This window comes from Sapajus apella, unplaced genomic scaffold (genome assembly GCF_009761245.1).
Source record: "Sapajus apella isolate SASKATOON/1434 unplaced genomic scaffold, GSC_monkey_1.0 scaffold40, whole genome shotgun sequence".
NCBI classification, from domain to species: domain Eukaryota; kingdom Metazoa; phylum Chordata; class Mammalia; order Primates; family Cebidae; genus Sapajus; species Sapajus apella.
Genome location: NW_022436980.1, coordinates 10,058,681 through 10,075,689, shown reverse-complemented (window position 1 = coordinate 10,075,689; position 17,009 = coordinate 10,058,681). Strand labels below are relative to the sequence as shown.

Here is a 17,009-nt window from a genome sequence, read left to right as displayed (position 1 = left end):
CTGTTAGTCATGGGGCCAGTAAAAGCCAGATCAAAAGGAATAAGCAAGGATGGGGATGCAAATGATGTGGGCTTAAAATCAAGACCTCCTAGAGACAGGTAAAAGCTGGAGTGGAGTTACCAGAGTGTGCTCTTGAGGCAAAGATGAGTAACACTCTTTGGTCACAGCTCCCTGCTTGCCACAACCTGAAAGCTAAATATGCACAAAAGCCACTATCTGATATAAAGTTGACTCTGGTAAAATGCTTATTTGTGCTGTTACTCATCCCGTGTTAGTTAGTTTTCCTCCGACATCAATCTTAGTTTCAAGGGCCCTCAGGAGTCTGAGTTTTAAACTACAATTTATCCTAAACAACTCCAAAGGGCTCAAATACATATAGGCATACACCCACTTTAAAATATGTAGTTAATTATATTTATGTAATTATAATTCTCCTCATTTCCAGGTGGTATACGGAAAATTAGTACTTAGATGATATGATGGGTGTTAATAACAGCTGGGCTAGCTGATTTATCAACTCTATAAATATTGGCTTCTGGAAATGCTGCTTCTCTGAAGTAAAAATATTTTTTAAAGAACTGAAGGCTGAGGTTTTGGAAGAAATGTTTGCATTTTTACATGGCTTTAGGAATGCATGTTAATAAGAACAAGACTTTTTCATCCTAGCAGCTATCCCTTTAAAGGAATACCATTGACGGTTGCTGTTGTTTTTGTTTTTCCCATCTAATGGAGCTTAGTCTGTATTTGCTACGCACAAAAAGTCAAGAAGTGTTTTCCTTACTATTAATGTCCAACGAACCATGTAAGTAAACACAGGAGAAAATTAATATGTCCTGCCTACCTAGCAGCATCAATTAATATTGAGTGTGTTGGAAAAGAAAAAAGTTGCGGAGATTAGCTCCGCAGGATACTGCAGAGATGCCAAGAAGAATTCCATAAAATCCTCAGAATTGCAGTTGAGGTTCTATGTACATTTTGACTTATCAGCCTTCCTGTGAATGTGGCAATATACACCCCAATAATAATAATAACTGCAACAAATAATTTTTTTTTGAGATGGAGTCTTGCCTTGTCACCCAGGCTAGATAGAGTGCGAAGATAGGATCTCGGCTCACTGCAACCTCTGCCTCCCGGGTTCAGGCGACTCTCCTGCCTCAGCCTCCCGCGAGTAGCTGGGATTATAAGCGCCTGCCACTGCACCTGGCTAATTTTTGTATTTTTAGTAGAGATGGGTTTCAACATCTTGGCCAGGCTGGTTTCGAACTCCTGACTTTGTGATCCACATACCTCAGCTTCCAAAAGTGCTGGGATTACAGGTGTGAGCCACCGCGCCCAGCCAACAGATAATTTTTATAGAATGGCTACATGATTTTTACTAGTTTGTTTGTGTACATTACCTTGCAGAAATCCTAGCAGAAGAAATGAATGACCTTATTTGGTGGTCCAAGACATAAAGCACAGAAAGGATATTTCACAGCATCACACGCGTAAGAAATAAGGAAGACAGAACTGAAATTCAGGCAGTCTGACTCCTGAGCCCAAGCTCTTAGCCATCACAATATGTTGATTCACAAGGAGGGAAGGGATTTTCCAAACTCTCTTCTAAGACTTTTACTAGACAGGAGAGAAAGTTTCCAGCAAGTGTACTATTAGACGGCAGGCTGTGGGGAGTTCCCTCCAATGCCACAAACCTCTCACTGCTCAACCACTTGAAAGAGATACCCAGAACGAGAATGCTCACTTTTTCCTAAGAAGATTAATTTGTTGTGGTTTAAATGCAGAACAAGAGAAATAATGACCATTAATGGTCCTAAACATACTGTGGTGCCAAGAATAACCCATTCTGTGGAGTTCTATGTTTCCCATAAAGTGAAAGAAAGAAAAGAAAGAAAGGAAGGGAGGGAAGGAGAGAGGAAGGGAGGGAAGGAGAGAGGGAGGGAGGGAAGGAGAGAGGGAGGGAGGGAGGGAGGGAGGGAAAAGACTGGGTCAGAATAACAGAAAAAGAAATAAATTAATTAAAAGCAGCCTTTCTGAAATCAGGAATCCAAATTGAACTGTCTAAGAAATGGGAGTTCTTCTAAGTCCTGCTAAAAACAACTAAAACACCAGGATAGTGATTTTGTAAAAAGTGAAGCAAGATTTGAAAGTTTTCCTGAGGAAGGTCTGGGGACAAGTGACATCTTGTTTCATTTTACAATCTATGTGCTTCCTTTCTCCCCAGCAGATTATCAGCTTCGCAGGGTCATGGGAACATCATGTGCATTTTGGTAACTCTCATACAATGGCAGGACATTAAAGAAAGAGCTCAAGAGGCAAGCTTTTCTACCTTTCTCTCCCTCTACTTGCTGTGCTCAGCCATTGTTTGCAATATATTCCCACAGAAACAAGGTTCATTAAAATTGCATTGATAAATGATAGCAATGTATATAGCCTTCACCATCCCAGATATTAAAACTTGACTCCACCTGCTAGAGAAATTTCCCCAGTTTCCACTTCTATATGGAATAAGATTAGAAACCACCTTTAAATCAAGTGTCTGGTGAGATAACTAAAGACTATGAACATGAGTAAACTCACATTCTGACATGCCTTCCTAATTCTCTACATATGTAATTCACTATAAGAAATATTCGGAGGAATCCTACTCACTAAAAAACTAGGGAACTGGTCTGGTTCACACTACATTCTTTTCCCTCTGAGTGCTTGAACTGCTCTGCTGTCTCTCAGACTGGCTTGTCTCATGCTGTCCATGCCACATGTGTACTTCCTGAGAGAGCTTTATAGCTCATGCCTCAGCAGATGTAGAGCATAAGCCAAGCTTGCCTCCTCTGTGCACCTTTATGTTTCCCAGAAAGTCAAAAGCAGGAGGAAAAAGAGAAAAGCCTGGGCCAGAATAACAGAATAAAAATAAATTAACTAAAAACTGCCTTCCTAAAACCAGGAATCCAAACTGAACTGTCTAAGAAATGGAAGATGTTCTAACTTCAGCACCAGCAAAAGGTAAAAGATATCAACCTTGCCTAGACCTTCACTGTTCAAAATTAACACATTCCCCTAAACAGTCAGAACATCCATTCCCTTCAGAATGAATGCTACCCTTTAAGCAGAGAAGTCACTGGCCTCATAGCCTTGGCAAGCCAGATTACAGTTAGCACAACATTGGTTCGTTTCCAGAATTACATGTTATTCCATCTTTACAACAATCTCTGTACATTTCTTTTGCTAAAGCATTTTTATTATTAAAGTTAGTTTTAATTTTGCACTTTAGAGAAGTGCACTCATTAATTATCTTTTATGGAATGTGCTGCTTCCCTCCAATAAGCATAGAAAATGTTGGCTGATGGCTTACATTCCTTGTTAGAGCCCATGAATATCAAAGGATGTTCAAAGGAATAAGAACCCAGCTTCATTGCAAGGCTATAAATCTCAACTCCACAGGACCTCAGAGAAGTTATTTAACTCTGCTTAGTTTGTGCCCTTAGCTGAAAAATTTGTGTGAAAGTAGCTACCTAAGAGAGTCAGTGTGATTAAGATGTTACATATCAGGCACCCTACTCAGTATCCAGTGTATGGTTAACTAAATTCAATATGGGTTAAGCATTCTTCTTCTTCTTCTTCCTAACTCTTTAATACTTGAGTATTTGTTATCATATCCCTCTTCTCCAACATCATGAGCCTTCCTGAATACCATCTTTAAATGTCACCCTGGAGGCAGTTGTTTCATATCAAGATACTTAAGATTAACTGAAGACACTACACTGATATTTTCACTAAGTTTCCGTTGTTGTTGTTATTGTTGTTGTGGTGTTTTAGCATGGAGTCTCACTCTGTCACCCAGGCTGGAATGCAATGGAGCAATCTCAGCTCACTGCAACCTCTATCTTCCGGGTTCAAGCAATTCTCCTGCTTCAGCCTCCCTCAGTAGCTGGGATTACAGGCGTGTGCCACCATGCCCAGCTAATATTTTTCTATTTTTAGTAGAGATGGGGGTTTTACCATGTTGGCCAGGCTGGTCTTAAACTCCTGACCTCAAATGATCCATCCACCTCAGCCTCCCAAAGTGCTGGAATTAAGGGTGTGAGCCACCACGCCCAGCCTCCACTAAATATTTTTAACAATTTCTCTTTAAGCGGAACTTCTTTCATCTCTCTTCATTCTGATGTTGACCCCAACCTATCTATCCATGTTTTCTTCTGTGCTGAGGGCAGCTTGAAGGCAGTTCCATCAATAGGTTTTAGTCTTGCTCTATCAGGTATGACTTATTGTATAACTGCAGGGTGTGTATTAAAACAGTCAAAATATGATTAGCTATGAACAAAAGCAAAACATGATAAAAATGACATAGCCACTGTCGTCCTTCAGGATGTTAAGGTTGATCACATTTTCCTATTTCAGTCGGAAAAAGCTCATTGTGCTGAAAGCATTAGGGCAGGGTGATTAAGTGCTACTGTGTATAATTTGATATTAGGTATTACTTGTATAATACCTGTTCCTTCCTGCCACTGAAGCTAAGCCATTTGCAAATATTAATGCGGTGCAATCGAGTGCGAACCATTTTTTTGTGTGTTTCCTTGGATGTAGTAGAGTTAAAATGATAACAATAATCATAAAATATGTTTTGTTTGTAAGGCAAATGATTAGCAATAAAGATGAATAACAACTTTTTATTAAAAATTAGAGTAAATAACAGATGGCTGAACCCTTGGATACCCCAGCAGAAAAAAATTGTTGGTGTTCTAGCTTGAGCACTTTGAGAAATGTGTATGGCACTTGGTTTCTGATGAGTAACAGCATGTAGCATTGTTAAGCTTGATTAAGCAAATTTAATTAGTGTTAGTCAATGCATTTTTGTAAGTGGATAAAATATATTTCAGTTTAAGCATGACTGTTAATCTTTAATTTATGAAATAAAAGTTAAAATGTAGCTATAAAATATTAAAATTGCAATAAGATGAATTTAAAGAAACTGGGTGTTTTTTTTTTTTAAAAGTAAAATTTCCTCAATTATTTTTTAAGCCTACAATTAAAAGAAAGGTGGTGGAAGTAAAATGGTAACATGAGCTGTGCACTGCCAACTGAGACACTTATTTCTAAATGGTCCTAGGACCACATTACTCTATAACCACACTTTATAACATTCTTCAAACATGGATGTTTTATTTTACAGGACTTAACTTATTTAAGTTTCATGAGGCTAAAGACAGGAAGAAAATGTAGACCTCACCTTAGAAAATAAAATGACCTGAGGAAAAATAAAATACATTTAAAAATTCAGAAACTATTCAAACAGGATATTCTCAAGGTTAGGAAAAAACTATATCCCAAAGTAACTGAAGACTTTTCAAATCTAAATTAATATTTTTAATGCTGGTCAATGATAATTAAGTAAGTAGACCCTGGCAGAATGCAAGGCCTTTTGCATCACACCGTTAGCATTCCTGTCAAATACGGCAACATGACAAAGCACAGACGCAAGATTTTAGGGCATTTCCCAGAACTCATATGTATAGTCAACACAATCTACCATCCTTATAGAAAGATCTGGAAAAATTTATTTAATAATTTTGCTTAAAATTATTCTTTTTTCTGATTCTCTTTTCCTTCCTTTCTTTCTCTTTCCTCACTTCAGCTGCTCTAAAGTTTTTTAAAAGTTGATCATAATAAGGTGTTTGTATGCATATGTGTGCATGCTCACACACATGCGCAGCTGGGGGAGGGGAATATTTGAGCTTAGCCACTTTATAGGAAAATGGAGAGTATCAACCATTACCAACACTACTCCCCTTCAAAAGTTATCAAGTACCAACAGGATTTCTAAAAATGGTAACTACAAACATTGTTCCCAAGAACACGCCTTGCTCCATAGGCAGACCCCTCCTCACTAGAGAAGGTGCATGAGACTATAGACCTCCAGAGGTATGTGGTCCTTGACCAAGGATATTGGAAAGCATAAAGGGTGAGAAAAGGAAAAGATTGGTATGTATCCACAGTAAGGAGATGGATATAAAGTCATAATGGAAACCGTATTCTCATTCAGAACACTCAGGTAATTTACTTATTCAGTCAGTATTTGTTGCGCATCTATTATATACCAGACCCTATGCTAACTTCTAGGGATACAAAAGCAGAACTGACAATTACTAGGCTTCATGGAACTTTCAGATGATCAACCCATAAACTTTTCAGAGTAAAGAAACAAGAAAATTACACAAAATCCTTCATAATCTGGCTCTTGTTCATCTCTCTTATCTTACTTCACATCACTCCTGACTTACCATCATTGTCCTATCCATATTAAACTAATGGAAGTGTCACCAAAGTATATGATCATACTTCCCTGACTTTGTCTGGTACAAATCATATGGACTTACTCTCTTCCATGTGTAAATACAAAAGACTACATGTATGAATATATATTTTTTCTTTTCTCAATTTCTTGAAAAGTCATATAATATCAAAAATTATTACCCTGTATTATTCATATTAAAACTATATCAAAGGCTGGGTGCAGTGGCTCATGCCTGTACGCCCAGCTCTTTGGGAGACCAACGCAAGCAGATAACTTGAGGTCAGGAGTTTGAGAACAGCCTGCCCAAAATGGTGAAACCTCATCTCTACTAAAAATATAAAAATGAACCGGGTATGGTGGTGGGCATTTATAATTCCAGAAACTCAGGAGGCTGAGGCAGGAGAATCTCTTGAACCCCGCAGACGGAGGTTGCAGTGAGCCATGATTGCACCACTGCACTCCAGCCTAGGTCACAGAGTGGGACCCTGTCTCAAAAAAAAAAAAAAAACTCTATCAATGGAATATATATCATAACAATAGCACAAAAGATGTGAGGTAAGTGAAACTATGCTGTTTAATTTTTCTGTATTTTACTGGAATTCATTGGTAACTTTTAGTATTCTGTTTTAATTTTTCTATTGTGGTTTTGATAACATCCCTCAGTATAAATATTTTAATCATTGTTCTCGTAACTAGAAAATATATACCTAATTATTCACAGTCTATTTAGAATCATACTTTGCCACTTCTATTATAATTTAGAGACCTTACATTTATACAGATTTAATTACTCTTCCTTCTTAATCATAATTGTCATGTTTGTATTACATCCATACGCTTTGGAAACCCCATCAGACAATGCTATTCATTTTGTTTTCAACTGTCAAATATTATTTAAAAGAACTCAAGAGAAGATGTCTGCTCTATTTAGCAATTTCGTTGCTTTTCCTTCATCCCTGATGTTCCAAGTTCCTTTTCTGTTTTTATATTTTTCAGTTCAAAATTTCTGTCTGGTTCTTCTTTAGGTGACGTATTTCTTTGTCAATTACTCTTTCAAGCATATTATAATAGCTGCTTTAAAATATTTGTCAGTTCATTTCTATCCTGCCATTGGCATCTGTTAATCATCTTTCCCCATGTGAATTGTGATCTTTGTGACTCTTTGCAACCAAAATAACTTTTTATTGTATCCTGGGTACTTCAAACATTACCTCATGACAATCTATATCTAGCTTAAACCATATGGAGATGTTAACATTTTTGTTGTAGCAGATACTTTACCTGGTTGGTTTGAGCCCACAGGTTACAATACATTTTCTGTGGCCTATAGTTCCAAAGTCAGTTATACTACCACTGCCATTCTACTTAAAGGCGCCATATAAAATATCCAGCACCAAATATTGCATGAGACATACACCTACTAGAAATATGTATATTCATTATTTATCTAAAATTCAAATTAAACTGTCATCCTATATTTTTAATTGCCAAATATGATGGCCCTATTTGCAGTGCTATTAGAATTTGTTCTGCATGTTAGCTACACATGCAGCTATACCTTACTTCAGTTGTCAAAGATATTGGGATGACAATAAGGATAAGACTATACGTGCAGGTCAAGAATGAGCCTAGTAGCTCACTTTTCACACTTTTCCTTTTCTGGTTCCCTGTGGCTCCCCCTTTTCATTTCTTTGGCCAGAAACTGCCAACTTCTATAACTGTACTATATGAGAAGAAAGGATACAAAGGAAAAGTTAAAAAAAAAGGCTTTGGCTTCACCTTATGGAGCCATGGTTCCACCAAAGGAAAGGAAGGATAACTGTACAATAGCATTGTCCTGGCGATGAAAGAATAGAATAAACGAAGCAGTAAAAAATAGGATATCTTTGCCATTATCTCTGAGCTTTAGAATTTGTTTTCTTCTCCTTAAGCCAGAACTACAGAATTTCCCCCAGATCTCTGTCTGCCCCACAGTATTCATGTTAGGGTTTCAGATTGCTATTAAATTTATGCTAGAGCATCCTGGAGAGGAAAAAATGGTAAACTCCAGTTCAGTGGTACTTCAAAATCTGGTATTCTCTTCCAATTTACATGCTAATATTTGCTTTCCAGAGTTTTTAAATAGCTGCCTATGCATTCTGTTGTGTTTATAATTGCTTTCAGTGGAAGAGGAAGGTTGATGTGTTTATTTCATCTTACCGAGAACTAAAATATCCAATGTTGACTTTTAGAAGTCTGAAGTGAAATAAGATACATACTGTAACCCCCATGGAAGTCAATAAGAAATCATGTGAACGTACATGGCAATAAAGCCAAAAGAACAACTAAAATAGTATACTAAAATGATTTGTTTACCATAAAAGGCAATAAAGGAAGAACAGATAAACCAGAAAGAAATAAGATGAAAAAAATAAATAGCAAATAGCAGAGATAATTATTACCATATTAACAATTAAATACAAATGGGCCCCTATATATGTTATTTTTGGTGGGACTAGAGATTACCAAAGCACACCCTGTTAGTAGCTTCTTAAAATTTAATTTAGGAAGGAGCTTAGAGGATGAGAGTCAAAAACAGCCTTACGTTTTCAAGATGATTGTCTGTGGTACAGAAAGGGTGGAGAAGTGAGCTTTCTGGAAAATGTCTGGGAGGAGAGAATACCTAGACTAAACATGGAGATTATTCTTAGAAAAAAAAATGGAATATTAATAACTTTAGCTACTTCTAGATATCTAAATTTTACCTTTCATTCTCAAGCAACATTTAGTGAGGTATCTTCCTTTAAGACACACTCTAATGAGACATTTTTTAAAAACCACTGACAGTAGCCAAAGCCTTTGGCACCTTGGCCCTAGTTTGAATAAAGTACATACCAGCCATCAGGTCCCGTGACTCTCTCCATGGAGAGATAGATGATAGATGAATTGATAGATAGATGGACAGATGGAGACAGACAGATAGATAAGCAGGCAGGCAGGCAGGCAGGCAGACAGGCAGACAGATGATAGATAGATAGATAAAGGAATGATAGATGACCTTCATAATAATCAAAACTTACACAGTAGGTATTATATGCCCATTGTATAGCTGAGTAAACAGACAGCTTAAAAGAGTAAATAATTTGCCCAAGGTAATACAGTTTTGAAGCAATGTAGCTCAGATTTTGAATCCATTAATTGTCTTTAAATCAAACACATGCTCTTTCCTCTATATAATACTTTCTCCTTATCAGAATGCCTTAGCATCTGCAACAGATAAAGTGAAGAGACTATGTTACGATCATTACGGAAAGTCTTGTGTAGAATGAAAGCAAGAAGGCAAATTTAGACTCCAACAACCTAAGGATGGATGAAAAAGCATCAGAAGTAGACAGACACCTTTGGACTTACTACTCAATGTTCATATTGTATTGCCAGTTCCCAGAAGAAAAGGGAAAATGCCTGGTCGATGATTGAAGAGGTAAACAAATGAAGCAAATATCAACATTTCATGAACAATCAATCATCTGAATATATGTCATTAAGCAAAAGTCCATTGTATCTGACAATTATGCAATTGAAATCAATCATTTCTCAAAATAAGGGCAATATTACTGCTGCAAGCATATTTGACATTTTTAACAAGTGTTAAAAGACAAGAATCAATTTAAATAAAGCTATATTATAATCAAAGTCAAATTAAAATTCTGGAAATGCAGAGGATCTGAGAATAAGCTTTTTGCAGAACTTTAACAAACAGAACTCAAAGTGTACTAAATTACTCAAATGTTTATTTATTTGCTACTATTCTTTTTTTTTTTTTTAATACCTTAAGTTCTGGGATACATGTGCACAATGTGTAGGTTTGTTCCATAGGTATACATGTGCCATGGTGGTTTGCTGGACCCATCAACCCATCATCTACATTAGGCATTTTTCCTAATGCTATCCCTCCCCTAACCCCCTACCTCCCAACAGGCCCTGGTGTGTATGTCCATGTGTTCTCATTGTTCCACTCCCACTAGTGAGTGAGAACATGTGGTGTTTAGTTTTTTGTGCTTGGGTTAGTTTGCTGAGAATGATGGTTTCTAGGTTTATCCATGTCCCTGAAAAGGACATTAACTCATTCTTTTTTACGACTGTATAGTATCCCATGGTGTATATGTGCCCCATTTTTTATCCAGTCTATCATTCATGGGCATTTGGGTTGGTTCCAAGTCTTTATTACTGCGAATAGTGCCACAATAAACATATGTGTGCCTGTGTCTTTATAGTAGAATGATTTCTAATGGGATTGTTGGGTCAAATGGTATTTCTGATTCCGATGAGGAAGGAGACCCAGGTATCTGGGATCACCTCCCCCTTGATTTCCACACTGCATTTCAATAGAAGAAAAGCCTGGCTGACTGGCACCTCCTGAATCATCTTCCTGTAAATAGCATGCTTGGTATTGTGGAATCTCTCCGGAAGACACTGTTTTTACTTAAACAAGATCAGACCCCCACCCCACTCCTCCATCCAGAGACCAGAAACCTTTCACATGTAGATTCTAAAGCTGTAAACCCAAAACCCTTTCACCCATAATTTCTAAGACTGTAAACCTAAGATTCTTTCATGTGTAATATCTAGAGTGTAAGCCTATATAAAGACAGAGCCTCTCTTTGTTAAATGAGCTGTGTTGCTTAGACAAATCATTGCCCGGCTCCCGGCCGTAATAATAATAATAATAATAAATAAACTTCTTCTTTTGCAGTTCACTGTTCAAGAGGTGTGTTTCTCGTGGCCGCTCCTGCTACACTAGATCCTTGAGGAATCATCAAACTGTCTTCCACAATGGATGAACTAATTTGTACTCCCACCGACAGTGTAAAAGCATTCCTGTATTTCCACATCCTTTCCAGCATCTGTTGTCTCCTGATTTTTTAATGATTGCCATTCTAACTGGCATAAGATGGGGTCTCAATGGGGTTTTGATTTTCATTTCTCTAATAACCAGTGATAATGAGCATTTTTTCATACATTTGTTGGCTGCATATGTGTCTTCTTTTGAGCAGTGTCTGTTCATATCCATGTTTAGTTCTTCCTTCAGGAGTTCTTATAAGGCAAGCCTGGTGGTGACAAAAATCCCTCAGCATTTTCTTGTCTGTAAAGGATTTTATTTCTGCTTCACTTATGAAGCTTAGTTTGGCTGGATATGAAACTCTGAGTTGAAAAAAAAATTTTTTTTGAGAATGCTGAATATTGGCCCCCACTCTCTTCTGGCTTGTAGGGTTTTAGCAGAGAGATCTCTGTCAGTCTGATGGGCACACCTTTGTGGGTAACCCGACTTTTCTCTCTGGCTTCCCTTAACATTTTTTCCTTCATTTCAACCTTGGTGAATCTGACTAATATGTGTCTTGTGGTTGATGATTAATGTATTTCCTGAATTTGAATGTTGGCCTGTCTTGCTAAGTTGGGGAAGTTCTCCTGCATAATATACTGAAGAGTGTTTTCCAACTTGGTTCCATTCTACCCATCACTTTCAGGTACATCAATCAAAAGTAGATTTGGTCTTTTCACATAGTCCCATATTTCACGGAGGCTTTGTTCATTTTTTTTCCCACTCTTATTTCTCTAATCTTGTGTTCTCATTTTATTTCATTACGTTGATGTTCAATCTCTGATATTCCTTTTTCTGCTTGATCAATTTGGCTATTGATACTTGTGTATACTTCACAAAGTTCTCGTGCTATGTTTTTCAGCTCCATCAGGTCATTATTTATATTCTTCTCTAAACTGGTTATTCTAGTTAGCAGTTCCTGTAACCTTTTATCAAGGTTTTTAGCTTCTTTGCATTGGGTTAGAATATGCTCCTTTAGCTCAGAGGAGTTTGTTATTACCCACCTTCTGAAGCCTACTTCTGTCAATTCATCAAACTCATTCTCTGTCCAGTTTTGTTCCCCTGCTGCAGAGGAGTTGTGATTCTTTGGAGGAGAAGAGGCATTCTGGTTTTTGGAATTTTCAGCCTTTTTGTGCAGTTTTTTCCTCATCTTCCTGGATATATCTACCTTTGGTCTTTGCTGTTGGTGGCCTTCAGATGGAGTTTTTGAGCGGTCATCTTTTTTGTTGCTGTTGATGCTATTCCTTTCTGTTTGTTAGTTTCCCTTCTAACAGGCCCCTCTGCTGCAGGTCTACTGTAGTTTTCTGGAGATCCACTCTAGACCCTGTTTGCCTGACAATTACCAGCAGAGGCTGCAGAACAGCAAAGATTGCTGCCTGTTCCTTCCTCTGGAAGCTTCGTCCCAGTGGGTCACCCAACAGATGCCAGCCAGAGTTCTCCTGTATGAGGTGCCTATTGGCCCCTACTGGAAGGTGTCTCCCAGTCAAGATACGCAGTCAGGGATCTAATTAAGGATGCAGTCTGTTCCTTATGAGAGCTCGAATGCTGTACTGGGAGATCCACTGCTCCCTTCAGAGCTGCCAGGCAGAGATGTTTAAGTCTGCTGAAGCCACACTCACAGCCACCCCTTCCCCCAGGCACTCTGTCTCAGGAAGATGGGGTTTTTAACCTATAAGTCCCTGACTGAGGCTGCTGCCTTTTTTCAGACAGGCAGTGTGGCACCCTCTGCCTTGCTGAGCTGTGATGGGCTCCACCCAGGTCCAACTTCCCAGTGGCTTTATTTACACTCAGGGTAAAATTGCATGCTAAAGCCTTAGCAATAGAGGATGCCCCTCCCCGCACCAAGCTCCAGCATCCCAGGTCAACCTCAGACTGCTGTACTGGCAGCGAGGATTTCAAGCCAGTGGATCTTAACTTGCTGGGCTCTGTGAGAGTAGCGCCTGCCGAGCCAGACCACTTGGCTGCCTGGCTTCAGCCCCCTTTCCAGGGGAGTGAATGCTTCTGTCTCACTGGCATCCCAGGTGCCACTGGGTTATGGAAAAAAAAAAAAAAACAACCCTGCCACTAGCTCGGTTTCTGCCCAAACGGCAGCCCAGTGTACCAGAGGGAATCTCCTGGTATGCCAATTGCAAAGACCATGGGAAAATAGCAGTATTTAGGCCGGAATGCATCATTCTTCCTGGTTCAGTCTCTGACGGCTTCCCTTGGCTAAGGGAGAGAAATCCCCAGACCCCTTGCACTTCCTGGGTAAGGTGACACTCCACCCTGCTTTGGCTTGCCCTCCCTGGGCTGCACCCACTGTCCAACCAATCCCAATGAGATGAACCGGGTACCTCAGTTGGAAATGCTGAAATCACCTGCCTTCTGAGTGGATCTCACTGGGAGCTGCAGACCAGAGCTGTTCTTATTCGGTCATCCTGCCCCTCAAATGTTTTTTAACCTTTTAAAAAGAATTCTTCATTTTATTAAGACACAGCAAAACAGTTTTTAATTCAATCAAATTGAGGGTAGTTTTCTTCTTTGTGCTGAACATGTAATAAAGAGATTCTTCATTCAATTTATTTTTGGAAGAGAGAAATTAAAAGTATACTTGCATTTAAATAGAAAAGTATGATGGTCCTACCTAGCCTACTGCATTGTATATTAATGCCAAAGGACTCCACATATTTGGTGTTCCTATACTTATTGGTTATAGTGGTATTGGGTGGGAATAAGCTGGATATCATTTAAAGTGTAACACTCTTTTCCTTTTTTCTTATTTTTTGTTTTTGAGACAAAGTCTTGCTCTGTCTCCAGGCTGGAGTGCAGTGGTGCATTCTCTGCTCACTGCAACCTCTGCCTCCTAGGTTCAATCAATTCCCCTGCCTCAGCCTCCTGAGGCTGGGACTACAGGTGCTAGCCACTACACATGGCTAATTTTTTTTTTTCATCAAAAATCTTTTTAATAAGAGGGTAGGATCCAGCGTTAGTTTTTGTTGCTTCAGCAGGCCTGTGGGCCTCTGGCACACTCGAACTCTGGCACTTTGAGCGGACGTAAGGTTTGGTGTGGCCGGGTGGGGTTCCTGCAGCCAAAATGCCAGTACACCTCTCGGCCCTTGCGAGGACTGGAGAGCAGGATGGTGCTTCAGCCCTTGGGGGAGTCCAGAGCCAGCTGGTCCAAAGTGAGGATCTTGCCCCCTGCCTTGAGGATGCGGCTGCACCCGACTGGTTATGGGCAGCACACACACCTTCAGTTTGGGCACCTCCTGAACCTGCACGTCATCCGTCATGGTCCCCACAATGACGGCCGTACAGCTTGACCAACAGCCTTGGGTAGCTATCCTGGCTCTTGGGCTCCTTGCTCCACCTTTTGGTCCTTATTGTGATGGATATCAACTCCCATGATGGCACCTCCTGCTCAGCCAGGTTCGGAGAGAGAAGCTAATTTTTTGTATTTTTAGTAGAGACAGGGTTTCACCATGTTGGCCAGGATGATCTAGATCTCCTGACCGGGTGATCTGCCTGCCTCAGCCTCCGAAAGTATTGGGATTACAGGTGTGAGCCACCATGCTCAGCCAATAACATTCTTTTCAATGAAAACATAATAATCCTTTACTTGTACTGTAGTTATTCAGCATCACTCTGTATTTTAGAATGGGACATTGCTAAAAAGTAATTCATCAGTATTAGGCAATATGAATTCACTGAAGAATTGCTCTCATACAAGTGAACATGGCCTCTAATCAAGGAATCTGAGAACCTGGCTCCCAGAGATATATGAAAGAGACTGCCAGCTTTTTAAAATTCTTAGGAAGGAGGGAAAAAAGGTGAACATTTTGTGAAGCACATATCACGCACCAGGTCCATGAAATTATCTCCAGTAAACCTTAGAACTAAACCGATTTTTACAGGGGAGAAAGCCAAGATTCAGCTTCTTGGATAAGAGATTTCCATTTCACCGCATGCTCTAACTTATAAGTGGGGGCTGAATGATGAAAGCACATGGACACATTTGGGGAAACAGCACACACTGGGGCCTATTGTGGGGTTGGAGAGAGGGAGAACATCAGGAATAATAGCCAATGGACATTGGGCTTAATACCTAGGTGATGGCTTGATCTGTTCAGAAAACCACCATGATACACGGATACCTGGTTAACAAACCTGCACATTCTGCATGTGTATCCTGGAACTTAAATTGGAAATTGATGAAAAAAAGAGAAGAAAACCAGAGGTCCCTGATTGTAGGATATTGTGCTTCTATCTGCTTTTGAGACTCAAACACCTGTTATACCAATGTATGATTTTATTTCCCCCACAAATAAAACATATGGAAGATGTGTGGGATGCATTCCACTCTGCATCCTTTTTATCACTATCCCAAACTGTTTATTTCACTAACATGTTTATTTCGCTAACATTATTAACAACTTTATAAAAGTAATATAGAAATCTGTCTCAACACTAACATAGGCATTATCTTAAATGTAATGATTAGAATAATCTCTAGTACTGCCTATCAACAGTGACAAATTTGATATTTAATGACTTTAAAAACCCATCCTACAGGCATGTGCAAGGCTGTACGTGCAATGTGTATGTAGATTACGGCTTTATTTCTAATATGGAAAATTTGAAGAAAGGAGTAATATCCAACAAAAACAAAAGGGTTAAATGATAGTGTAACCATACCATCAAATACCATATAATCATTAAAAATAATGTAATCTGTTTTAATTGGTATATAAAATGTCCATGATAGAGTGGTCATATTTTGGTAAAGATATACATCTATATATAGGTATATAAACGTATATATACTGAAAAAATATATGTGTATGTACAGATCTGGAAGTTTACAAATTCCAATGTTTTTCTCTACAAAGTAGGATGAAGCGTGCTGCTTCATCCTACTCTGTAAGAAGAAACAATCATGCCATAGAATTGAAAGTCCATGGATAGAATTAAAGGTGAACTCAAGGAAATGAGTGACCTCTGGCTGGCAGAAGAAAGCAAATGGGTCATGGTTTCTATAACCATAAAAAATAATAATTGCATTCAGCCAACAACTTGAATGGAATCTGGGAGAGTACTCTAAGCCTCGGAAGAGAATGAAGTATGGCTGACACCTTGATTTCCACCTTATACAACTCTGAACAGAAGACTCAGTATGCTGTGCCCAGACTTCTGACCTACAGTTCTGTGAAATAATGTTTCAGTTGTTTTTAGCTGTTAACTTTATAATAATTTCTCACACAGCAACAGGAACCTAATACAATCATTCAGAGTGACAAGTACAGAAATGCTTATACAATCTCAATTTTTTTAAAAAAAACCATAATATAATAAATAAGATTGGATTTCAAAATGATCTTTTGATTTACTATTCTGAAAAATATTATTAAGATATGTTCCTAAACAAAGTGTTAATTTAAATGTCAAGCAAAAAGAAAAGGTCTCAGAGTGGTACTGATTTAAAATCATCTGCAAGTCTGCATTTTCAGTTTTAAAAATATATACGAATATCTTCAATTAGGTGACATGTAGGACTAAATAATACATTTTGATTACAGATTAGTAAATTGTAGTGGAACAAACTAAAGACTTTCAGTGTTACAAAAGCATGCACTGTTATTTCAAGGCAAGTAGAAACCTTCAATGTCATCTCAACATATTCAAAGTACATTGTAAACTTCAGCCTGAGAACGTTTTCCACAGTTAGACTCTGATTTTTTTTCTCAGCCTCTAATCTGACCTCATCTTATTGATAGTCTACTTGTTGTTATCTTCCCTTTTATATGCCTTTGCTTGCGACACTTCCTTAGCATGCTCCTTAGACAACTCACCAGCTTAGCCTCTTACCAGCTAGGCAAAGTTTGGCTC

General features: G+C 38.7%; 1 pseudogene; it reads right to left on the bottom strand.

Annotated features, from left to right (window-relative positions):
• Positions 1-14,042: 14,042 nt before the first annotated feature.
• Positions 14,043-14,529, bottom strand: LOC116565368 (annotated as a pseudogene).
• Between the last annotated feature and the right edge of the window lie 2,480 nt (positions 14,530-17,009).